A 26,931-nucleotide genomic window follows, 5' to 3' on the forward strand; every position below is an offset into this window, starting at 1 on the left:
CCAAGAGGCCCAAGCGACTCCATCTGCTAGCTAGGCAGTATTGGTGCAGGCCTTTAATCCCAGCACTCAGGAGGTAGAGGCAGGTGGATCACTATGAGTTTGAGACCAGCCTGGTCTACAAGAGCTAGTTCTAGGACAGTTAGGACTGTAACACAAAGAAACCCTGTCTTGAAAAAACAAAAACCAAATAAAATGAGGCTAGAGGAACAACTCAGCAGCTAAAAGCACTTGGTGCTGTTGCAGAAAGCCCTTGTTTGGTTCCCAGTACCTACATTATTGGCTCAAAACCACCTATGACTCCAGTTCCAGTGGCTCCAACACTTTCTCCTGGCCTCCAAAGTCACAAAATACACACAAGGTCCACATACATACATGTAGACAAGCACTCATATACAAAATACAAGTTAACTACGCTTTCGAAAAGACAATGAATCACTTAATTCTGTAGCAAACAGGAAAACCTAATGGGGGACATTTTCATTTGGGAATTGGTCCGATCCTACGTGGTCAAGTCATACAGCAAAGTCAGGTCAGAGAAAATGGAGAAAACAGGGTGAGTATGAGCGCTGGTCTTGCTGTGGTGGGGTGGGACCAATGAGCTGTCTAAGAGGGCTAATACCCTCAAAGGTGGGGATGTTGATAGATACATCAAATTTACATAAAAAAGGTTTGGAACCCCAGGCAAACCCAGAAAACTTTCCCACAAAAATGGCCCACACCGGGGCTCTGGACACAATACAGAGGGTTTCAAGGTCATAGTTAGCTGTTAACATTTTCCCAAACCTTGGTGTAGTGGTTTGAGAAAGTCCCCCACAGGCTCAGGTCAATGAACACTTGGTCCCTGTCTTGTGGCCCTGGGTGGGGAGGTTATAGGAGATTTAGGATGTGGAGTCCTGCTGTGGGAAGTGCATTGCCAGGGGCAGGCTGGGGATGTATAAATTCATCCCATTTCTAGTTTCCTCTCTTTGTTTTTTAGTATGCTGACAAAATGTCACCAGTCAGCTTCTCATAGCTGTTGAAATATGGAGCGGCAGGGCTGCGTCCCCGGCACCCGGCCGCCCGCATGGCTAGCTTATGCCCAGAAATAATTACACGGAAACTGTATTCTTTCAAACACTGCCTGGCCTGGCTAGGTCCAGTTTCTTATTGGCTAGCTCTTACATATTGTTCTAACCCATTTCTAATATTCTGTGTAGCCCACGAGCCGGCTTACCAGAGAGGATCTTAACCTGCGTCTGTCTGGAGTGGGAGCATCATGGCGACTTCTCCTCTAACCTTCTTTCTCCCAGAATTCTCTTCTGTATACTCCGCCTACCTAATTTTCTATCCAATAAAATGGGCCAAGGCAGTTTCTTTATTAGTAAGAAATCATTCCCACATCATTTCCCCTTTTTCCGTTTAAACAAAAAAGAAAGGCTTTAACTTTAGCATAGTAAAATTACATATAACAAAACAGTTATCAAGTAAGAATTACAGTTACAATATTTATATCTATTTTATCTCTTACCATAACTAAGGAAAACTATAACTATTCATTCTTCAACTCCATCAAAGACTCCAGAAGGATATATTAATAAATACTTAAGTAACAAGAAATAAGAAAACTCTAGAAATGACAGAGACATCTCGCTGCCTGGACAGTCACCCAAAGTTCCTCTGTACCGTTGGGGCATCCATCTTCAGCCTTCAGGCCCATAGTATCCAGAGACATTTCCATGAAGCAGGAAATTTTAAAGACAGTTCAGTCACTTTTTGCTGTGTCCTGCAGAATGTCTCGCAGACTCTTTCATGAAGCAGGAACCCCAAAAGGTCATCTCACCTTTAGGCAAGTTCAGTAGTCCTCTCTCTGCGGGTTCTCTGTGTCCAGTTTATGTAATAGTCCAGGCAAGAGCAGTTTCTTGCCCAAATGGCTATCAAACTCCATAAGGATCCTCTTGGATGCCCATCTTCCTCTTGAAGTAGATTGGTGCTGCCAGGAGCAGACGTGTCTCATTGTCATGAAAAGTCCTAAGTTATTAAAATATTTTAAATGCCATGTTCTGCAGTCTTTGAGAGATATGAAGAATGCCTATCTAACTGAAATATATCTCTATATATCTAGAAAATCTAACATGACTACAAGTGACTACAAGCTTTACTATTATCAATGATTATCCATTAACAACCTATATTTCCTATTTATACATTACATTTTTAAATGAACTACACAATCACAATACCTTAATCAAGATCAAAAATCATATACATATAACAAAATTGACCATAAAATCCATACCAATGCTAATTATTTATATCTATATCATATCCCCCTTTAAATGTAAAAGAACATTTATAAACAATATTTGGGAACATGGGCGTAGTTTTTTCTCTCCCAACTGCTTCCTGCTGAGTAGGGGCGCTGTTAATCAGATCATTTAGGGTGTAACCTGTGTGCCAGGTTCATCTCAGTTGGCAATTGAGCGAAGCAATTTTTTGAGGGTGTTCACAGCAACCTTTCAGGAGGGCGTGGTCTATCATACCAAATCGGAATAGATGCAATCCACAGGGTCACATCCTCTGTGAAAACAAAAGAAGGACTTTTCCAAAGCATCATAACCTTAGATCCAAATTTTGAAATCGTAATACCCTTATATCCATTTTGGTTTAGCTTGGCAGCCCATGTAACGAAATGTCTCTCTGTACTTAGCTCCTTCGCAGTCAAAAATTTTAAAGAAAACACAATGTACATAATCCAGACTCTCTGTGAATTTTCCATTTTTACGTGGCTTATTTTTCTTTATTTCTCTTAATCTATAACTATCTGTACTTCTGTACTCTGTCTCTTTAAAGACTTTACCCTTTTTCTTTTTAAGACATTAACTTTTTTATATTCTTTTTCTTCTCTTTCCCAAGCCTACGTACATTCATCCAACAGTGTCTGAATCTGTTTTATTGTGAATCTGTAACTTTTTCACTATCCAGGAGCACTTTGTTTTGCGCCTTTAAATCATTAAGCGCTTAAGAATCTAAGCTGTGACATTCCTAGGTCAAAAACAGGTACTGTATGCTGGCCCCACCCAGTCCAACATGGCGGAGCCGCTCGTGCCTCTGATCCTTGCACATTGCACCATTAGCATGGCGGAGCTGCTTGTGCCTCTGAGCTGCGGCACACAATGTCCCCCTTTTAGGCACACAGCAGTCTAGTTGCCATCAAACAAATCGTAGCACTTTAATCCAAATGCTCCATTCATAAGCTCTGTCTCCCGCCGGAGCCAGACAGAGATCACAATGGCGGCACAGCTCAGAAAGCCGGCATTTTAAAACAGCCAGTTTTTTCCTGCTGCCGAGTCAGGACAATTTCTTTGTGGCACGCAACCCAGAAACAGCAAAAAGCTGTTTTAAATTCTCTCTCTCTCCTTTTTAAGCCCTCTCAGGTTTTTAAGTGGATTTAGCCCATCACGTCTGGGCGCCATCTGTTGAATTGATGGAGGTGGGTCTTGTAATAATAAAGAAACTGCCTCGGCCCTCATAGGACAGAAAATTAGGTAGGCGGAGTAGACAGAAGAGAATTCTGGGAGAAAGAAGCTTAGTGAGTGAGTCGCCATGATGCTCCCACTCCAGACAGACGCAGGTTAAGATCCTCTCTGGTAAGCCAGCTCGCGGGCTACACAGAATATTAGAAATGGGTTAGAACAATATGTAAGAGCTAGCCAATAAGAAACTGGACCTAGCCGGGCCAGGCAGTGTTTGAAAGAATACAGTTTCCGTGTAATTATTTCGGGCATAAGCTAGCCATGCGGGCGGCCGGGTGCCGGGGACGCAGCCCCGCCGCTCCTATTTCAACACATAGCAACAGAGATGTGGCTAATACCCTTGGGAACACCTAAACAGAGTCCAGATTAGGCTAGGGGTGGAGGGAGTGACTGGTGACCTACTACTGTTCTTTCTGTCTATACTGCTTAAAACAGCAGGTCTTGTCCTCCCCTCCGCCCGAGTCCAGATGAGGCAGCCAAGGGAGGCTGCCTAAACTGCTGTACATGTTAAGCTGACCTCACGTGGTCCTCTTCCTTCTGCATAGCCATGCCCCTCTTGGAAGTCACCCCCAGTTGCATGCTGCAGACCGCCACACCTACCCTTCGATGTGTCTCTTTATCACTGAAAGAGCAAGATGCATAGGAAAAGCCAAAGTCACAAAAGCAGAAACAAGCTACTTAGAAGCAGGGAGAGCTTCATTTGAATCTCAGACAAGCATCTCCACACTTGTAACCAGAAGGGGGTGAGCTAGGGTGCCCAGTGCAACACTAAGGGTGTTCTAGGATACAGAAAGGTCATGGGTGCTGAGCTGGTCTCATTTCTCTCTCTCCCCTCTCCTGTAACAAGATTTAACATAAATAGGGACTAAATGGTTGGTGATAGAAACACTGTGTGTGTTCATATGTGTTTGTTCGTGTGCACATGTGAGCAGGCATATATGCATGTGTGTACTTGTGTATGTGGAAACCAGAGGTCTACCTCGACTCAGTCCTTAGGAATGCTATCCAGTTGACCTGGAGTTTGACATTTGGGCCAGCAAGCTCCAGGGCTTGCTCCTTGTCTCCACCCGGGCTGGGATTACTAATGGACACCACCATGTCTGGCTTTTCTCCGTGGGTTCTGGGAATCTGATCCAGGTTCTCTGGCTTGCAAGTCTATCAGTTGACTGACTGAGCCATTTCCCCAGCGCCGCTCTGTAAATTCTACCACCGCATTCTGGAGACCATCATTTGTTTTCTGTTTGTTTGCCTAAGAAAAAAGTAATACTGAGGGAAAGAGGGAAAGAAATAAGTGGCAAGAAGACAGAGACGGCGACAGCCAGAGAGAGCAAGTGTAGGGAGGTGAGCAGAGATGGCAGCCTCACTACTTGGGCTCCTGGAATCCTGCAGAAACCTGACCCCCACATTACTGTGATTTCTGAGGCACGTGGCAGAATGACCGAAGGAGAACAGTCCCTTCTCTGAACACTCAGATCAGAAATCGCCAGAAGCCAGGCTTTGGGGCACCGTCTGTTCCATGGCCTTCCTTTCCTTCTGCTCCTTAAATTCTGGCATGCTTCCCCTCCCGAGCACCTGCTTAGGGGAGCCAGCAGGAAGGTGGACTAAGTCCTGCCCATTTGGCCAGACCTGGAGAAGGGACCCCTGAAGCGGCAGCATTTAAATCCCAGTGTCCTTGCAGGTAACATCCACACGGTTTCTTCTTGCTCCCTGCCATGTCTGACAGACATAAGCTTTGCTGTAACTGTGAAGATCTGTCAGGTGGGGTTTCCATGGCTCCCTTAGGAAAGAGACTCTGCTGTTGCCAGCCTGAGTTTAGACCACATCTGTGTGCTGAAAAGCAAATAGGAAAACTGCCCTGTTCCAATAAAATCAAACTCAGCCAAAAAAAAAAAAAAAAGGGTCAGGACAGGTGTCAGCATCAGGAGGATAGCTTTCTCCTATACTCCATAGGGTAGAGAAGTCCCTCAAGATGGACGGTAGACACTGAGAGTCTCCGGGGACATGCTGGCAGGAATCTGATGAAGACAGCTAGAGCAGAAAAAAAAGCCCATGGTCCAGCCCTAGCCCTAGCCCATTGTCCAGCCCCTATGGGGCGATGGACAATTTCTCCTCTTTAAAATAAGTATCAGTGTGCAAGATCCCATCCTGTCTCTTGTGCAGGCTTCATATGAGGCAGGGGAATGAAAAATCAGTCTACAGACATTAAGCTCACGCTAAAAATGTTAAGGTGGGCCCAAACTAAAATCAGTCAATGAACAGAATGGGTAAATTTGAAAAGTATTTATATAGCTAACTACTATATATAACGTCTTTATGGTTTTATTACATTTAAACTTATTCCATTAGAATACTAAGCTATTCTACCTGTAAGTGTGACCTTTTATTTTTTAGTTATTTATTTTTATTTTCCATTCAAATAATTTCTACTTCCTCCCCTTCTCCCCTTCCCCTCCAGCTTCCCCACTCACCCTCCTCCCTCCCTCTCTAGTCTTAAGAGAGGACAAGGTACCCAAGTTTGACCTTTTATGAAAAAAAAATTTGATGTGCTTACACTTGAAAATATTCTTTTAAATAATGTCCATATACATATCTATTCTGAATTACCTAAAAAATATTTCAACATTATGTGAAAAAAATTATTATGGCAATGTTAAGTTTTATGTTTTTCTTTCAGTTGCTTATTCAAGATTTATATCTTTTAGTTTCTGCTTTTCTTATATTAAAAGTAGATATTTTTTCAGACAATATATACTGGTTATGGGTGCCTCTCCTTCTACTCTTCCTAGTAACGCCCCACATTCCCTCCCATCGGGTCCACCCTTATTCTGTCTCTCATTGGAAAAGAATGGGCTTCTAAAGGATAATAATAAAACAAGATATAATAAGAGTAAACCAAAAAAAAATCAGAACACAACAAAACAAACAAACAGAAGGAAAAAGAGCCCCCAAAAAAAAGCACAAGCAATAGATACAGACTCAGGTCCATTCATTATATACACGGGAATCCCATAAAAACACAAAACTGGAAACCATAACATGTATGCAAGGATCTTTAGAGTAGAAAAAATAAAAATGAAAATAAAAGATTAATAAAGGTAAATTTTTTAAAAAAGGAGGGAGGGAGGGAGGGAGAGATGGAGGGAGGGAGGGAGGAAGGGAGGGAGGGAGGGAGGGAGGGAGGGAGGAAGGGAGGGAGGGAGGGAAGAAAGGCCCTGGCAACATTGTGAGACAGGTGGCTACCCACCGCTGAGCTGTAGTTTGTAACCCCAGAGAGACTCCCTGGGAGAAAACTAAATTGTCATTTACAAGTGTTTATCTTTGGAGATTGCTTCAGGGCTAGGAATGGAGGCCAGTGCCCACTTCAAATCCCAGCTCTAGACCCCCCACCTGGTGCAGACTCCCATGCGTTATGCACACTGCCTCAGCCTCTGTGAGCTGTCTGTGTCTGCCCCGGATGCCTTCCACTGCTCTGTTTCCTCCTCCTCTTCCGCATCAGTGCCTGAGTCCTAAGGAGAGGACTTATGGAGACAAATAGGATTTGAGTGTTCCAAGGTCTCTCTCTGTTTATTGTCTGTCTGTGAATCTCTGCAGGAGGGACCTTCTCTGGTGATGACAGAGCAGGACACTGATCTCTGAGTATAGTAATGTCATTAGGGGTCATGCTATTGCAATCTCTTTTGAGACAAGGTTTCGTGTATCTCAAGATATCCTTAAACTATGCAACTGCAGATAACTTTGAATATCTGATCTTTTTGCCTCCACCTCTGATGTTGGGATTACAGTTGGAAACCACCACATATCATTGTAATCTATGAAATCTATGCACTGCCAGAGATCAAACCCAGGCTGGGCAAGCACTCTCCCAACTGAGCTACATCTCCAGCCCAGCACATAGAAATATTTAAAGAACAAATTGCATCTATGAATGAAAGTTCATGAGAGAAGTTCACAAGCAGAATAATGAAAGAAGCAAGATACAAAATAACTATGTATTATCCAGTTCTACAAATATGAATATCAAAATCTTATATGAAAACCAAAACAGAAAAAAAAATGAATCTAAAGACAACATTTTGGAGTAATGGAAATGTCCTATAGCTCGGTCTAAAGAGCAACTATGGGGTATTAATATGTGTTAATGGAGACAGTTTTAGACTGGCATCCTGGTACCACACAGTACTTGGGTAATACCATAGCTTAAGAGTATAAAAAGAAGATCTGGGAAGATGGTTTAGAGCACTGGCTCTAAACCTGCCTAATGATACGGCCCTTTAATACAGTTCCTCATGTTGTGGTGATCCCCCCCCAACTATAAAATTATTTTTGTTGTTACTCCATACCTGTAATTTTGCTACTGTTATGAATTGTAATGCAAAAGTCTGTGTTTTGCAATGGTCTTAGGCAACTCCTGTGAAAGGGTTGTTCAAACCACCAAAGGAGTCATGACCCACAGGTTGAGAACCACTGGCTTAGAGGGTAAAATGCTCACTGCATAGGGACTAGCATTTAGATTTGTAGAACACATCTACAGCTAGGTGCTCATGGTGGCTAGCCTGTAATTCTAGCACATGAAGGACAGAGACACAAGCTAAAGGAGCCCCATCAGTCACCTCTGGGTGCGACTGAATGGCCCTGGTTTGGTGAATAAGATGGAAAGTAATCAAGGAAGATGCTAGCCTCGTTCATCTATGAGCACATGTACATATCCTATGTGTGTGCACCTGCTAACATGTGCATACACACGTACATACACACTACACAGAGACACATATGTCAAATCAGAAGTATGAGAGACGGCTGGGGAGAAAGCTTAGTAAGTAAGGTGCTTGTCTCATAAGCACGAGGGCATGGGTTTGATCCCCAGCACCCACGTAAGAAGCCAGGCTTGGTGGTTGTCTTAGTGAGGGTTTCTACTGCTGTGAAAAGACACCACGACCATGGCAACTCTTCTAAGAGAAAACATTTCATTGAGGCTGGCTTACAGTTCAGAGATTTAATCCATTATCATCATGGCAAGACATGGCAGCATGCAGGCAGACATGGTGCTAGAAAAGGAGCTGAGAGTTCTACACCTTAATCCACAGGAAGCAGGAAGAGAGCTGTGTCCCACACTGGACAAAGTTTGAGCACATATGAGACCTTAAAGCCCACCCCCACAGTGACACACTTCCTCCAACAAGGACACACCTGATGTGGGAGTGTCATATATCAATCTGTTGATTTCATTGGTTAAGCAATAAAGAAACTCCTTGGCCCTGATAGGTTAAAACATAGGTGGGAGGAGTAAACAGAATAGGATGCTGGGAGGAAGAGGAAGTGAGCTCAGACCCGATAGCTCTGCTCTCTGGAGCAGAGACGCCAGGCTCAGCTATCCCAGGCAGCTCCGACCCAGGATGGACGTAGGCTAGAATCTTCCCGGTAAGCGCACCTTGGGGTGCTTACACACATTATTAGAAATGGGCTAGTCCAGGTGCGAGAATTAGCCTAGAAGAGGCTAGATAGAAATGGGCCAAGCAGTGCCTAAATGAATACAGTTTGTGTGTTGTTATTTCGGGCATAAGCTAGCAGGCAGCTGGGGTGCTGGGGACGCAGCCCCGCTGCACTTACTACTACACACACCTACTCCAACAAGGCCACTCCCTAGGGCCAAGCATTCAAACACATGAGTCTATGGGGGCCATTCCAATTCAAACCACCACAGTGGTGAGCATCTCTAATACCAGCACTGAGGAGGCAGGCAAAACCAGGAGACAATAGCTAAGACTCACTGACTCCAAATAAGTGAGCTCCTCGTTGATGAGGGACCGCATCTCAAGAGGTGAACTGTGTACCTGGGATGGTACCTTAGGCTATTTCTCCATATGCATGGTCTCTTCATGTATGGGCACCTACACACATACAAGCATGTACACACATACATGCACACACACACACACACACACACACACACACACACACACACACACTTGCATTTTAAGTATAAAAGAGGAAACAGAAGCCAGACTGCTGTGCTGGGTGGACTGTCAATTAGAACTTCATTCTGTGATGCTTTCTCTCTTTATCCGTGACCTCAATCGTTCTTGAAAATTAAAATGCAAAATATGCAGCCTTTCAAAACAGGAGGCAGGGTCAGCGGCAATTTAAAGGCAAAGTGTCTACCCATACATTCACGCACAGATACAAAAGATGCTGCCTGCCCCTGGCTACTACCAGACGAAAACCTCTAAATTGGCTACCACCAGACTACAATGCACTGACGGGTTTCTGATCCGAGTGGAAGGCAAGCCCTGCAGTAAGACTGAAAGTACTGCTTGGTCTGATGGATGGGAGCATGATTAGAATACACTGAAGCAGAAATAATGACTAGCCTCTCCCAGGACCAGCACGTCCTCCCGCCTGTACCCAGGACTAGCCTTGCATTGCTAACCATGGGGTGCCAGGAGGCCAGTGGCATCTCAAATCCATCCTGACTCATCATGCAGTCAAATAACACACAACCTGTAAAAACCAAATAATTTCTGCAAGAATGACCCAAGAGGGCACTGAGCACAAACATCTCTCTTCCCAAGTAACTAGAAAAGGCTTCTGTGCTAGGGTAGGGTCCCTAAAAGAAAAGTCTGGAAGATTCTGGAAGGAGTAGTGTGTGAGGGGATGCTTTCCTTCAGGAGGAACACATATAGAATGAAGTGAACAGAGAGGCCAGGGAAGGAAAATATGGCTATGGTCTCAGCTTCAGGCAAGCTCCGTCTCATTCCATGGAAAGTTCTGGACCAAAAGGACTGGTAAGAGAGCCAGTCAGTAAAGTGCTCATTTTGCAAGCAAGGGGACCAGTTCAATCCCCAGAGCCCATGGTGGCACAATGATTGTATCCCCACTCTGGGGAGCCAGAGACAGGCAGATCTTTGGGAACCCTGGGGCTTACAGGTTGGCTGTCCTAGTCTGCTTAGCACGCTCTGGGCTAGGGAGAGACTCTCTCAAAATAAATAAATAAATAAATAAGAAAGAAAAAGAAAAAACAAGGTGGGTGGTACCTAAGAAATAAAAGCTGAGGTAGCCTTCAGTCCTCCTCTTGAACAAACACACACACACACAAACACACATAAACATACTCAGGTAAAGTAGACTCCCTACCTGACAAAGTGACTCAGCACCAGCCCACAGCTGGGGAACCAGATACCGGTCCAGTCAAGGAGTCTTGGCTGCAAATCAGCAGACTTCCATCTCTACCTGCATGCACCCCAACCTCCTATCTCCTGCCAGACCTCTTCTCTGAATGCCAGACTCATGGATCCAGATGTCTGACCAACATCTGTGGGAGATGACCAGTAGGCACTGGGTTTGTCCATCTAAGCTCCCGACAGTCACCCTGAAGCCTGCTCCCTCCCTCACCGGGCTCCCCGTCCATGCCCAGTCCTGCTCCTCCAGCTGCTCCCAATCACATTCTCTCTCTTCCCCCCTCCCCCTGCCCATTCCATCAACCACTCCTGCTAGATCTACCTCTCAAAGGCAAACCAGAGTTGAACCACTCTTCATTACCCCACATCACCCTTGCCCAAGCCACACCTGTATTTTACCTGTAATTCCCCAATAGCCTCCTCTTAACTTGAGCTAACCTTCCAAGCCCTGAGAACTACTCTGTGAAGCTTGACTGAGAGATGCTGTTGAGGTAACCGAATGATCTCACCCTCCAGGAAACGTTCTCCAGCGGCCCTTATGACATACAGAGAAAAACCCACTGCGCCCTGTGCCCTGTTGATCCTGGGTGGCCTACAGTCTTACCCCTGAACTGCCAGCGACTCTGACCTCTTGCTGTTCTTTGGGCTCTGTGGACATGGTCCATCCCCAGACCCTTCCACTCACTCTTATCCTACAGAGTGACCTTCAACGGTCTCATAAGCCATCCCTGACTGCCTTGGGGTCCCCACCTGAAAATCCATCTTCTCAGTAATGAGTCCTTTGTTCTCAACCCCTCTCCTCTCCCAGAATTCACATCCCCATTTCCTGGACTAACGCACTCGGCTTTAGCACTTCACTTCCAATATCTCATGTTCTTGTTTAAAATCTGTGTCTCCCGGCAGCGTTAAGAGCGGGGACTCTTGCTGTTTACTCCCTGCTATTCTAATCCCAGTGTCTGGAAGAGGAGGGCACACAATAAATGCCAGTTTAATGAATAGATGCATACGTGCATGCATGCATGACATGCATATCTAAATATTTAGAGAAACCAACTCAATGGTTTTAGCTGGATTTTTTTTATTTTCACTCTCTAAGCGTTTTCTACATCCTTCATAATCCACTTTTACTACATATATAATTTCCATGTTTGTTCTTGTGATGGTTTTTAACTCCCTGCTTCCAGAGTCCTCACCTCAGAAATTTTTTAGCATTTGACTGGGAAAGTCTGCTCTCACAACACCCCCTAACCTGCCAAAAGACAGAGCAGCCTGCTCCGCCCCAGCTCTGGGGTGTCTAGACCAACAGATAAGGCGACAGACAGGAAAGGGGCCCTGGAGCAGAGGGGGCTCTCCTCTCACAAGACTTTGCAGAAATCCCTCCCCACCACCACGGGCCTCAGCATGTTGGAAAGACAATGGTGTCCCTCTCCAGCCAGCTGGATCAAACTGTGGGAAAGGAGCCATGTTCTAAAGAAATCCCGAGAGCTGGAGAAATGGGTGTCAGGAAAGAGCTTGCCTCTCATGCATGAGGGCCTGAGTCGGATCCACGGAACAGCACGATGGCAGGAGGAGAGAGCAGACTGCACTGATATGTCCTCTGACCTTTACCTGTGTGCTGTGGAACAGGTGCCTACACATACATATAATGCACATATGCTCATAGTAATAATAAAGAATGAAAAAACATATAGGCACCCAGTCAATCCTGAATTTTAGATAAACTATAATTCCTAGTAGAAGCATATCCTAAATATCACACTGAAAAATTCATTCATTGTTCTTCCAAATTTCCAATCTAAGTGGGTGTCCTGAATTTAATTCACTTAGTTGAACAAGTCTAAAGTAGATTAAGTCTCCCTTTTGAGCAAGCCAAGAAAAGATTTTCTTAATGGCTTATATGGAAAATATCCCCCAGTTTGAGTATTTGGTTCCCCAGTTGGTAGTGCTGTTTTGAGAGGAAGTGTGACCTCACTGGAAGAAGTAGGTCACTGGGGTCAGTCCTTGAGTTCTATAGTCTGGCCCCACTCTCCCACTCTCAGCCCTCACTCTACTTCCTGGGCCGTGGAAATGTATGTGAGCAACCTCATGTTCCTGCCAAATAGCCTGAGCCTTCGGCTGCCATGTTGGACTATATCCATCCCTTCAGACCATGCCCCAGAATAAATCTCTCCTATATTAAGCTATTTTTTTCAAAGCAATGAAACAAAGTAACTAATGCGTTTTCCTTATATACAATTACTTGGGGCAACAAGAAGGCTTTGGTATGCCCTTTCCCCACACATGGAAGTGATGGAGTCTGCTCATTTGGACACGGGCGCACATTTTTTCCTTCTCTCCTAATCTCCAATTTCCAAATTCAAAACTTCAGCTTTCCCTTCAACAGTTATTACCTCCACACAGAAACCACCCTTGAAGATGCACACTCATGTCAGACTTAAATCTTGCCCTTCATATGTACAATCACCACCCCGAGACTGGAAGTGCCCCTGGACACACCCACATGTCCCACCAAGCATGAAATTCTTGGAACAGGACTGTGGCCATTGGCAGAGTCTCAGTATTCTCCCCAGTGTATGGCTTTTACAGAGTGTTTGGTAAGTCAGCACAGTGGCCAACTCAGCTGTCATCCCAGCGCTCAGGAGGCTGTGGCGGGAGGACCAGGCATTGGAAGTCAGTGTGGGCTAAAAAGTGAGAGTAAGGATGACAGCAATGGACAAGCCGACAGGGATGGAGAAAAGTTCATGGGGCCTCAACCCAAGACCAAGAACCATGGACAACTTGGAAATGCTGAGAGCAGAGAAATGGTCTTCCTTAGACAAGACACTCCTGTCTGGTCCAATACAAGAGGTCAACCCTAAGCTCATATACACATACATAACATAATACAGACAGAGTGTGTCATTTGTGTACTTAGGAACATACCTATGTATGTGTGTTGTATGTTCATATGCCACAAAAATGAAATAAAAAGATGTCAGAATGCATGAGTACCTGAGAAGGGTTAGAGGGCATAAAGGAGAGAGGGGAAATTATGCAATTATATTAAAATTTTCAGAAGTTAAAAATCAGTATTCAAACTGCAGGAGCAGGAAGAGGATAGATAAGTGAACGGATGTGTGCAGGGGTGGAGGAGGATTCAAATCTTAGGAATCAGAATCAGTAAGGTCATCCATAGTTCTCTGACCTTGGAAATCTCCCTTCCCCTGGACGCGTGAGTGGTCTCTCATCCAGGAAGAACCCACTTAGGAGGGTTGACAAATCCCCACAGCCCGCAGTGCAGAGTCTAACAGAGCACTCGCAGGGAGACTAGGACTTGAGTTCAGTCAGGAGACACAGCCTCCAATCCCGCCGTGCCCACTTGCCAGCGACTTTCCCAGGGCCCCCTCAGTAATGCTTCTGAATGGGCTGTGGTCTTTCTTCCGGGTCACACATTACCACAGTTCACTCCAAACATGTTCTCATGTAATGCCCATTACATTCAGAGCTGAGTTAAGTGCTTCACTCGGCCTCCTCTCAACTCCTAACCCCCGAGGACACCTCTCCACTGGATACAGCTCAGATTTCTCTCAGAGCTACAACACAAGCCCTGAATACCTATTCTTTGTGTGAGTTCATGGAATGTTTCCCAGTGAAAGCCTGGGAGAAGAATGAAATTCAAAACCCATCTACAAATGGAAAATCAGACATCCGACCACAATAGCAACAGCAGGTCACAGGCTGGGTCGTTAAATCGCTGAATATATACAGCCGGTGTAGAAGAAAGCGTGCTTCAGGCACATCCAGAGCTGAGATTTAGAACTACTGAAATTGAGACGTTCAGAGGCAAAAGTCTCAAGATCGCTCTCATTCCAGCCCCAGGCTTCGGCTCGGCCAGAAAGGTACTTCTGTAGGTAACACCAGGAAAGGAGTTTGTCTAAGAGGCAGAAGGAGCTTGTAACACTAAAACAAGGCTAGGAACCTCAGACAATGCTTCAATGTGTGCATTGCTTCATCTTTTAAATTTTGAGTGTTAACTCTAGATTTAAAAGAAAATGAAGAGCCAGCTTATCAGTGTCACATGACTATTACCGTTTTCTGGGCCTGCACATTGTGTGGAATGCTGGATCCTGAGAGCAATGCCATGCAAGTGAGAGGGTGGTTCTGCACTCCCTGCAGATGAAGGACACCGTGACATCAACTTCTGCTCACCTTCCCTTACCTCAGAATCACTCTGCGCTCTCTCAATATGATGCACCTTTATTTCACTATTGGCTCACATGTGCAAACCCTGTGAGCCCAAAATGTGTTGGCTTGAAGATACAGGGACAAGAGGCTCAAGCCAACCACAGATAGAAAGATGTCCAGCAACAATGAAATGGCAAACGAGGAGGTTTGGAACCTCTGGCTTCACCAAAAGCCTCTGCCCCACCATAGCCATCCTATTGCTATGGGTGTGGAGGGGCTAAAGGGGTGTGGAACTCGCAATTAAAGCAGCAGGAGACTAGTATCAGTCGCCAAATCCTGCTCAGTTGGTGCAACTGGGGAGCCTGGCTGTGAAGAGCACATCGGGGTCTATGCACTGGTTCCCTACACTTGTAAGAATGAGCTGCTTGGCTGGGTCCTTTCTTTCCTCTTCCTCCTTGGCCAAAAACACAGGTCACATCTGCTCCAGAGGGCACTGGTTCCTCGTCTCCTTATTTGAAAGTTGTGAGAGGAAAATCTCTCAAACCATGACTCGCCTGTAGAACCAGACATTTCTGGCCATTTGGGAATGTTTCAAACCAAACAAAGGCCACGAAGTTTTTCATAAGAACATCCCTCTTCCAGCAAAAGCAAAATGGGAGATTGGAGGAACAGCTAAGAGATGCAAATGACTCAACCCCTCAAGCCAAAGACAACTCAGACACACAGGCCCTTTGTCACCCCCAATTAACTCTAAATTACTTCTCCTCTCTACTTCACTCTCTCCTCGGGGGTATGGATTTTTTTTTTTTTTCTCATGGTTTGAGAGATGGAGGATAAGTCTCCACACAGTAACAAGCTGTGAAGGAATAAAAAAAAAAAAAATAAGACCACTGTTCCATCATCTGCAAACACCCTGCACATCCCTCCTCCTCCTCCTCCTCTTCTCTCTCTCTCTCTCTGAATCTGTCTTTCCATCCATCCATCCATCCATCCACCCATCCTAGCATCATGCAATTGGCCCCTCTGTTCAACTGGAGAAATACTTGCTCTATGCTCTGGAAGAGGGACCAAAGGATGCCCATCTCCACCGAGCATGAACAAAGTGCCCAGCTGTGTGCTCATACCTTCCACCTCTGCTACCGGTGCAGACCTGAGTTCCAAGAGCACCCTCTGAAGTTACCAGGTCCTGTGCCCCAGGGGGGATGAACTGCACCACAGATATGTGTTTAAAAAATTATCTTTTATTAAGAAAGGAAACTCAGCCTTGAGAAGAGGAGTGGGCTGGAGAGCCGGGGAAGAGCACAGATGCACTGCAAAGCGCTGGGCAGGAGGCCCTTCACCCTTCATAGGCCATCTACCATCTGTTCCCTTCTCACACCTGCTCTGCATGTTACAGCTAGGCCAGGTAAGGGAACTTCCAGTCTCTCTGCCAACTGGGTTCTTTTATGTTAATCTCGATTTCTTTCTCCAGGCCTGCTCCTCTTCCATCTGCTAAAGTCCAAAGCAATGCCAATACAGGGGACTTCTGCCCCATTGGCAGATGAGAAAGCTCCACTTTGGAACTTCCTGGATGAATTAAATTCACCTTGCAATTTTCTAAAATCCACTTAAACCCTCCGTTGGAGCTATTAATGTTTTCAGATTTCCAGGACTGGACTGTTGGTGCCTGCTCCGCCCCCACCCCGTTCCTGCTGCTCTGTTCTGCGGTGACTCTGAATTAGATAACGCCTGCAGAGCTCTCTGTTCCTTGAAGGGAAGTTTCAATAAACACAAGTTATTAACCTTCATAGCACCCAGAATTTTGAATGAGGAAGTTATAAAAATTATCATAAAGTCCCGCTGGGGTTTGATAATGAAGAGACGCTTTACTGGCTCTTCAAATGCTTCCCTTTCTTTCCGAGGGCAAAGGTCCGTCCACCCACCCCCCTCCAGGCAGAACCTGCTTTCATTCAGAGCCTAGCCCCAGCACTTCTCTCTTCTGAGACTAGGAAAGGTCGAATACCTCTTCCCAGAACCTTCCCAGTAGGTCCTATGGAGGCTCTGAGCAGCCAGCCAGTGCTCAGGCTGGCCGCAGCCCGCCTCCATGTCCTCTGGCTGACACCGCCAGATGTGGCCGAAATGAAGGCATTAGATGCCTGGCGGGAGTGAAGATACCACTGCTGAGAAGTCCCGACCCAGACACTTAGTGCTCAAAGAGGTGTCGAGGACCTGTCTTTGTCCACCCAGGCCACACGGGAAAGTGCGAATTAAGCTGCATGTCTCACGGGATTGTTCAGCCGGTACAAGGGGGTTGAGGGGGAAGCGAAGAAAGGCTGTAGGGAGAAAGGGGGACACCTGCCGGATCTGTGAGGTCTGGATCATCCTAATGTTGGGCTAGGTGCAGGAATGAAGGAAGGGTCTTGTACCAGTTACTTCTGCCACAGACTAGCTGACGGAACAGCTTTTAAGGAGAAACTATATTTATTTCTGCTCACAGTTTCAGGGTTCCACCCATGGTTGGATGGCCCCATGTTCCTTCATAGGTGAAGCCAGCCAGAAATCAGAAGACGTGGCAGTCCATCTAGGTGGAAGAAGCTAGGTGTCTTAGATTTTCTATTGCTGTGATGAGACACCATGACCTAAGAGCAAGTTGGGGAGGGAAGGGTTTATTCAGCTTCACTTCAGCATTGCTGTTCATCACTAAAGGAAGCTAGGACAGGAACTCAAACAGGACAGGATCCCAAAGGCAGGAGCCGATTCAGAGACCATGGAGAGGAGCTGCTTACTGACTTACTTCCCCTGGCCTTCCCAGCCCACCTTCTTACGGAACCCAGGACCACTGGGCCCTCTCTTAGTGATCACTAATTGAGAAAATGCCTTCAGCTGGATCTCATGGAGGTATTTCCTCAACCGAGGCTCCTTCCTCTCTGGTGACTCTAGTTTGTATCAAGCTGACACACAAAACCAGCCAGTACAATAGGCCAGAAAAGAGAGGACTAAGAAAAAGGAAGACAGACACGTGCTTACCAAAAATGAACTTTAAGCAAAGCATCCACCGTGGTCTAACCAGGGTGGGCCATTGTAGGCCTGTGATGGTGTCATGGCTAGAGAGTGGTACACGTCCCAGAGTGGGAGGACTCCCTGCCACCATTGCCTTCCACCAGTCTTCCAGCCTCCTGGAGTCCTCAAAACATTGTGTCACCAACACTGTAAGTCATCCAGGAACAAGCAGACCTCCCCCCATGTGACCACTGCCATCAAGGGCTTCTAGGTCAAAGACCAGAACCGGCAGGATTCTTAGATGTGAAATCCTGAGTCACCTGACCCCCCAGGTGCCTTCTCTAAAATGCCACCCTGGCAGTTAGGCCAGTGCAGTCTCCGTAGCCACCAGTGGACCTCCAGGCCCAGTTCCTGGGAAAGCAGCTCATTTTTCTCAGTTCTCCAATCAAGGAAACCTTTGCGTATGAAGAGAAATGAACCGCAGATGGGAGCACTCTGCAGGGGAGCACCTTGATTAAAGCAACTTGTTTTGCTGAGAAGTCTTGAATCTGTTCCCAGGGTACAGGGCAGTTAGCACAGTGCAGAGGCGGCAGGCAACGTGAATTGTCTTATTTAATTGGAAAGCTCCTACTGAGCTTAGCAGTACTCATTTAGACAAGCAGATCAATAAAATGGAATGGGGAGTGGATGGCGTCGGAGACGTTGTGGAGACCAGCAGGTCCTATGTCTTTCTGCTTAATAAAGACATACTGAGCCTGCTTCCGGGAGGAACCTGGAGCTCACTCCCAGCTCTGGGCTGCAAGAGTCCATCAGTTCAACATGGAGACATTTCTCAGGGGGGATGGAAAACGTATTTTCTTTCCTTGTCTGAATTGGGTGTTCTTGTGGCAGGGAGGAGAGAGTGAAGAAATGGAAGGGGTCTTAGGGATTTGACACAGGCTTTTCCTAGCCTCTCCCTCAAATGGTCCTCACTGAACTTGGGCCGAAACAAAAGGATCCAGTGGGCAAAGAGGAAAGAGCAGGGGGTGACCAAATGGGAGGTAGCTAATGGGATAGCAGCCTCCCTCCTGCTCCTTTGCAAAATTCACACCACAAATTAGGAACACCTCATTGGCTTGTTGTGTCTCAGTTCCCTCTTAACTGAAGTATTCCATCCCAGGGGAAGCTCAGTGAGGCTCAAGAAATAGGCGAAACTTAGAAGACTTAAATAAACAAAACTAACAAGTCTCAGGGAGTTCCTAAAATGTACAAGCCTCACAAAGCCCCTCCCTAAGGTTCTTATCAGTAGCAAGTGCTGGGAGATGAGACTTTGACCAGTCAAGCTGTCTTCAAGATATCTGGAGAGCTCCTTCAGTAATGTGGTTTTAATGGTTTGTCACCCATTCTGGGGTGAGTTTTTTTTTTTTTTGGAATGTGTCTGCCTTTGAGTCATCTGTGCTCCTGTGAGTAACACCAATAAGCTCACTAATCCACTAAGCTAGACTTGTATAGAATGATCTCTATAGACTGGCATCAGCACTCTGTCTAGGACAAACATTCATTCATGTCTTACTCTTTAATAGCTTCCCAGTCGTAACTCTCACATCCCCTGTCTTTCTTACTCATCATTGAGATGAAGGTTTCAATTTTCTTAATTCCACATTGTCGCCATCCTATGTACTTACCTATACCACCCTTGAAAGTGTCCCTGCCTCACCTTTTGAACAGGAGGCCCAAACAGTGGAGCCCAACTCCCATGGCAGACAGAAGCTTTTATTCAGGTCACAGTGTTATGTCTGATTTTTCTGAGAAGAAAAAATGGCCTCATGACTGCTGTAGGTCTGAGCAGGTGCGGTGTGTGCACAGATAGGCCCACAGGCGCGTGCATGCGTGCAACAGGCTAAGGGTGTTGCATTTACACTAGCTCAATTATGAGAACGCTTGGGATCTGCTTGGTTCCTTGGCTCCTCCTCTGAGTCTTCTGCAGAAATCCCTCTCTGGCAAGAGCTGTGGGAGGGGACCTGCTGGCATTTAGCTTCTACAAAGGCCTCCACTCCTACACAGTCTATAGCGAAGGCATGAAGCTAGGGCTCATACCTGGGCTATGGGTTGGTTGCCATGGAAATGACTGCAGTCACAAATAAGGCAGTATTATGTTCTATCAGCAGGACCAGGGGAGAGCTAGAAGCTGCGAGGGGGGGCGTGGAGGGAAGCAGAAAGGAAAGAAGCAGAGGAAGGGAGGAAGAGAGGAGAGAGAATTAATATCTGCCAACAGTGACCCCAAAAGGTAACACAGAGGCGATGTCACAGAGGGTGAAGCTAGAGAGGGAGAGGTGGTTTGCTAGCTTTGAAGGGGGTTTTACTTACAGAGAACCAGAGAGGGAAACCAACTCTAAGGGGCCTCTTGTGCACCCGTCCCCTCCACTGCCTTTGTGTCTCTCTCCCATTGAGCAGTGGTTCAAATGCCTAATGAGGAAGAATATGGGCTAGACAGTGCAGTTGGTTGGGAGCCAGCTGAGGGTGAGAGGCCCTGCTCGGAGGCTCGGCAGACTACGTGAAGCCTCCTGGTCCCTGGCTGTTTAGCAAGTTTCTTTTGAAATTTCTACCCCTCTAAAAGCCATAAAACTGTGAGCCCAGACAGCTCAGCTGACAGAGCATGAGATTTTTAAAAGCCATAAATGCTCCAGCATCTTGTGATATAAATGCTTCCAGCACCCTTATTAAGACATCCACTAGAGTCGAATGCCACGAGAGGGAAAATGGCCATATTGTCTTCCTGGGGTCGTTTTCTCATTCAAAGCTTCATTGGTTTCTTCACTATAGATAGCAGTCAGGAAATCAAGACCAGTATCCACACTGTCTCAGCAAATAAAAAGCACAACGTTTGCTTCAGCTAAGCTGTGAGCCTTTATAGGGAGCAAGAAACACTTAAGTTCTTCCCATTCCAAGTGGCTGTGTATGTCTTCGAACAACACATAAAAAGTTTCTTACAATATTCTACACTGTTGTAAGAGGCCACTTGTTTGTTCTCAGCTGCTTAGCACCAAAATAATCACACAGAAACGGTATTAATTAAATCACTGCTTGGCCTATTAGCTCTAGATTCTTATTGGCTAGCTCTTATATCTTAATTTAACCTATATCTATTAATCTGTGTATCACCACATGGCTGTGGCTTACCAGCAAGGTTCTGTTGGTCAGGCATCTGTCTCTAGCGGGACTACATGGCTTTTCCCTGACTCCGCCTTCTTTTTCCAGCATTCAGTTTAGTTTTCCTCACCTAGCTCTATTCTGCTAAGCCACTAGCAGAAATAGCTTTTTTATTCATTAACCAATAAAAGCAACATATATACAGAAGGACGTCCCATACCACTACACTATTGAGATAATCAGATTCAAAATTATTACAGTCTTGCATGTTTCCTCCAACCACAACAATGTATAGGTGTGCGTGTGTGCGTGTGCACGCATGTCTACATGTCCATGCACGCACCCAGAGCTTGATTTCAGATGTCCTTCTTCTGAGGTCATCTATGATTTGTAAGACAGGGTCTCCCTGGATCTGGGTGGTCATTGCTTAGGCTCTATTGGCTTGCCAGCAGGCCACAAACACCCTCCTAGTTCCATCTCCTCAGAACTGGGACTACATGCAAGCACCCTCATGCCTGGCTTTTTCATGCAGGTGCTGAGAATTAACTCAAGTCCTCACACTTACACAGCAAGCATTGTGATGGCAGACTCTGTGGGGGCCCACAGAAGTGGGTCCACTCGACCCTGACTGAAGGTCAGAGAGCGAAAGCCTACTTGCTCCTTCAAAGTTATTGACAAGTCTGACTTAAGGAGAGGCTACAAACAAGATATCCTGACCTAGGGTGTGGTTCTCTGGTGTTTTGAATATTAAGATGGTCCATAGAGGTGGATCCGCTCCACCTTGACCAAAGGTCAGAGAACTCAAGCCTATTCCTGTTCCTTCAAGGATAAGACAGAAGGTTTGACCCAGTGAGTGGCTGCCTACAGGATACTTGGTCTAAAGTATAGTCACTGCATGTCCTGCCTAAAACATAAGAAAGCTTAACTCAGGAAATAGTGACTCGATGTCTCAAGTATTAAAAACAAGTAATTGTTCTGTTTGTCCTTTGTGTCGTGTGAAAGCAGTCTTTTGTCTTCTTCCCCCCTTTTCAGATTGGGGTATATAAGCATATGGAAAATAAACATGGGTGTATTAGGATTCAGTATTCCCTGGGTTGCCTTCCTGGTACTATCCTATGTCTCTGTGTTTCTTTCTTATCTCTGTTCCTCTTGTCTAACATTTCTAATCCACATGCCCCTGCCCTGGAACATACAAACCCTTCAAGGCTGGACCCCGACAGATGTCACTGCAGTGTGTGTCTATGACAAGACTCCTCCCACCCTTTGATCACTGCACCTAGGTCAGCCTCATCCAGTGTCTAGTAGCTTCCTGCGCAAGGTGATTTGAATAACATTACTAATCTTACCAAGCTAAAATTTCTGGACCAGGTAACACCCATTTAAAAAAAAAATCCTACATGCCTGCTGTCCTGCTACAGGAAGGTTACAGCTAATACCTACCCGCCTACTGGGGCGTGGCCTCATGGACTATTTACCTGGATGCAGAAGCCCCGTCCAACCCCTTCCTTCCTCTCTCTACTTGCCCCTGGGCCCCGTTTTGGCAGTTAGGTTTGCTTTGGATCTGATCTTCGTCCATCGTTCAAGCAGAACATCCTGACTTTGTAAGTCTAACCCTTAATAAACACCGATCTATTTTCTTAGTTCTGAGCTAGTGTGAGATTCCTTGTTAAGCGTCTGATCATTTCCACCATGTGGGTTTGAACTTCCTGCCCTCTGGGCTGGAGGTTGAACCTTCCCACAGCATGGACAGATTTGCTTTTGCCTGAACGGTATTTTTTTAATATATATAAAATACCCCTCACAAGGAAGTTTGCAGCGTGAGAGCTGGAGTGCGGAGAGAAGCGCTGTTTGCCAGCCACTCGAAAGGGCCTTCTCTCAACACTGTCCCCTTTTGTCCTGCAAGAAACAGCTACTAAACAAACAAAGACATTAGCTCATGCCACCCTGACTTCTCAGGAGGAATATTCCTAACTCTATAAAATGTGTTCAAGAGAATGATACCATTTTGCCTTGGGACACATTATTGCTCAATCCTGGACATGAGCCTCAGCCAGGAGCATGCTCACACTCCCTCACAACTGTATCAGACAGAAGCATGATGTCTTTCAAAGCAGACGTGAAGTTCTTCCCTCATCTCACTGATGATTCCTTGAGGTGGTGCAACTGTTCCAAATGCCGCACAGTCCTGACCACAGTCCCTACTTCCCTTCCTCCACTATGAGTATGGCTCGGAAAGACCTCGAGACTCAAGAGGGCAGTGGTAGAGTCTAATAACAAACCAGGCAGCAGCCAAGCTGAGGTCTCCACAGGTCCTCACAGAGGTAAGAAAGGAAAGAAACGCTTATCCTGACTGAGGCTGACGGCTTAAACTGATAGACCAATCAGAAACTAGACTAACAGAGACAGTCATAAGACACAAGTGATATGATTATGATTTGGACATAAAATGTCCTCTATACAATCATGTCTGTAACGTAGTCCACCTGGCTGTTGGAATTGTTTAGGGGAGGTTGTTTAAGGGAAGGATGACAATGACGGGTAAGATTGGACACGTACCTTCCCAACCTAATTTAGAACATTAACCCACAGACCTGCAGAACTCAATACCAACTCCAAACAGGACTTTAAAAATTGAGTTTCACACATATAGTATTATTATTGTTAGTATTTACTGCTAGTAGAATTATTATTATCAAACCAGTGATCTCAAAAGATGTCTTAAAGATATAAGTACAAAAACTAAATTTGATTAAGTTCTGAAAGCACAAAACTATCAACCAAAAATTTTACATTTGAAACTCTCTTTCAAAAAAAGTGAAATAAAAATTAACACATCTAGGGCCACTGAGACTACTCAGTTGGTAAAGGGACTTGCTGCCAAACCCAGGCACCTGTGTCCAAAGCCCACATGGTGGGAGAAAAGGAACTACCTATCCTCTGACGTGCACATGTACATTGTGGCACACATGTGCCTACACACACACACACATACTCACGCATAAACATATACATACACTCACACATACACATATACTTATACACATACATACATACATATACATACACACTCACACACACACAAACAAATAGATGCTAAAACCACCAACACATTTCTTTTTAAAAGATAAAGAAGGGAAATCCACTACTACCAGGTTTGCTCTACACGGAATACAGCATAGACATAGAGAGCAAGTCATGACAAACAATGGACTAGACTCCACAGAGAGGCATAAGGACTATAAGAACCAGCTACACGTGCTTGTTATACAAAACATGTAAATAAATACATGGTAAATACAAAACACTTCTCTTTTTTCCCCTCTCAGTGTCCTTAAAGAAATAGGACATATAAAGCAATAAGCAGATTGCTGAGAGAATAGTGTAACAATAGGAGGAAAAAGGAGGAAGGAGAAAGCAGCTCAGTGAGGCAATTTCCAAAACCTATAATTATTTTGGTATTAAGCTAAGGAAGACTGTAATAAATAAGAATGACTGTAAAACTTAGAGAACTCACTAAAAATAGTCTTAGCCACTAACAAAAAGAGATACGGATCAATAAATGGACACACTTAACATTTATTGGCACAACCAAGACAGTAAAAGAGGAATGGGGAAGACAACATAAATTCAGGACTACAGCAAAAGGAAGGCAAGAGTCTAATGCTACCAAGAAGACATTAAATGGTCAAATGTGAAGACTAAACATCACAATAAAGACAGAGATTGAGGCCAGTGAGATACAACAGATAAAGACACTTACTATCAAGCATGAGGACCTGAGTTCAATCCCCGGGACACCCACATGGCAGAAGTAAAGAACTAATTCGTGGAGCTGGAGAGACAGCTCAGAGGTTAAAAGCATTAGCTGTTCTTCCAGAGGTCCTGAGTTCAATTCCCAGCAACCACATGGTGGCTCACGACCATCTATAGTGAGATCTGGTGCCCTCTTCTGTCATACAAGTATACATCCAGACAGAACACTGTATACATAATAAATAAATAAATAAGCCTTTTAAAAAAAGAACTAATTCCTAAACATTCTCCTCTGACCTCTACGTACATGCCATGGCACATGCACATGAACACACACACACACACACAATAAATGAAAAATATAAATTTATATCAGTTCTGCTATTTGCAAAAATATTTTATATCCACAGCAGGTTGAATGAAAGGTGGGAAAAATAAATAAGTAGTATGTAGGAATTTTCTATGGAGAGCCGGGTGAATATACTTTAAAAAGCAGACTTAGATTGACTGAAAATTACCCTAACCAAAAGAGAGACATTTCCAAATGATAAAAGGGTCAGGGCATCAGGGAAGCATAGCCATGACCAGTGTGTCCATAGCTGACAACAGCGCACTAAAATGCATAAAGCATAATAGGGAAGGAGAGATGGTTTAAAAACCGTTGGTTTTACTATCACACTCTCAGTAATACACAACACACTCAGATAGTAAGGAGGAAATCAGAAAGCTTGGACAATACTATCAACCATTTGACCTGATAATCACAGACTACAGCAACCAAGGACAGAGGATACATGCACTTTTCAAGTGCACAGTCATTTCTAACCTAGATTAGAATGCCACAGTGGAAATGATAACAAAAACAGAGCCAGAAGTAGTGGTACACCCCTATAATCCCAGTTTTCTTATGGCCAAATGGGGGAAAGAAAATCATGAGAAGCATCTGGGCCAGACACCCTGGTATATGCAGTGGAGAACAAGAGACCCAGCCCCAAATGAAGTGGCAAGTAAGGACTGATAGACAAGGTTGTCCTCTGACTTCCACATGCAAGCGCTGGAATCCATACACACACACACACACACACACACACACACACACACACACACCAGAGAAAGAGTGAGAGAGTTTAAAACTTTTCAACTGAAAATTAAAATAAGTATAATTCTGACTTTAACAGATTCATGCTAGAAATCAAAAAAAGAAATGCTCAAATATTTAGAAACTTGATAACACACTTTTAAATACTATGTGAATCAGAGAGAAAATAAAAAGAAGTTGTAAGATATTTTAAGTTGAATGATTACTGCAGAGGCCATGTAAGGCCTTTTTGGGCTGGATGAAAATGAAAGTGCAGTCTGCTAGCTTCATGAGATAGAACAGCCACTCCCCCATCGGAACACCTGCCTCCTGCACCAGAACTCCTGCCCCATTCACCAGAACACCTGCCTCCTGCACCAGAACACCTGCCCCATCCACCAGAACACCTGCCTCCTGCACCAGAACACCTGCCTCCTGCACCAGAACACCTGTCCCATCCACCAGAACACCTGCCCCATCCACCAGAACACCTGCCTCCTGCACCAGAACACCTGCTCCATCTACCAGAACACCTGCCTCCTGCATCAGAACACCTGCCTCTTGCACCAGAACACCTGCCTCATCTACCAGAACACCTGCCTCCTACACCAAAACACCTGTCCTATCCACCAGAATACCTGCATCAGAGAAGAAATGGTGCCAAGGCCCCACAGAATTTTCCCTGTGCCTTGGAAAAGGAAAGCGAGCTTGAACCAGGGCACCCTAGAGTCAGGAGGCATGGCAAGTGTGAAAACTCAATGGTATAGAAAACAAAAAAAAGTAATAGGAAACTCAAACAGAAGCTAATTATCTAAAATGACCCATACATTGACCAACATTTTGATTCAGATGAACAAGAAGAAAGATAAAACAATTTCCCAAAATCAGGAAGAAAAGAAGTGGCCCCCCCATGGCTAACCTAGGGAGATAAACCAAATGTAATGTCTTTTTCATTGGTTTGTTGGTTGTTGTGAATTGAACCCAAGGCTTTGCCCACAATAGGCAAAAAATTAAAAAAATAACCATGGTTGAACTTCAGCCTCAACCTTGGTCATTCATTTACTTACACACACACACACACACACACACACACACACACACACGCGCACGCACACATATACACTCACACACACACACACAC

The 26,931-nt window shown here is 45.2% G+C and overlaps 1 long non-coding RNA gene across 1 annotated transcript in view; it reads left to right on the plus strand.

Annotated features, from left to right (window-relative positions):
- The first annotated feature begins 1,153 nt into the window (after positions 1 to 1,153).
- Positions 1,154 to 26,931, plus strand: part of LOC126499937 (uncharacterized) — a 158,146-nt gene continuing 132,368 nt past the window's right edge. The window contains exon 1 of the long non-coding RNA XR_007591209.1: positions 1,154 to 1,809. This is a non-coding gene — a long non-coding RNA (uncharacterized lncRNA). The remainder of the gene's footprint in view (positions 1,810 to 26,931) is intronic.

Source organism: Alexandromys fortis, unplaced genomic scaffold (genome assembly GCF_014885135.2).
Source record: "Alexandromys fortis isolate MF-2015 unplaced genomic scaffold, M_Fortis_MF-2015_v1.1 scaffold_36, whole genome shotgun sequence".
Taxonomy (NCBI): domain Eukaryota; kingdom Metazoa; phylum Chordata; class Mammalia; order Rodentia; family Cricetidae; genus Alexandromys; species Alexandromys fortis.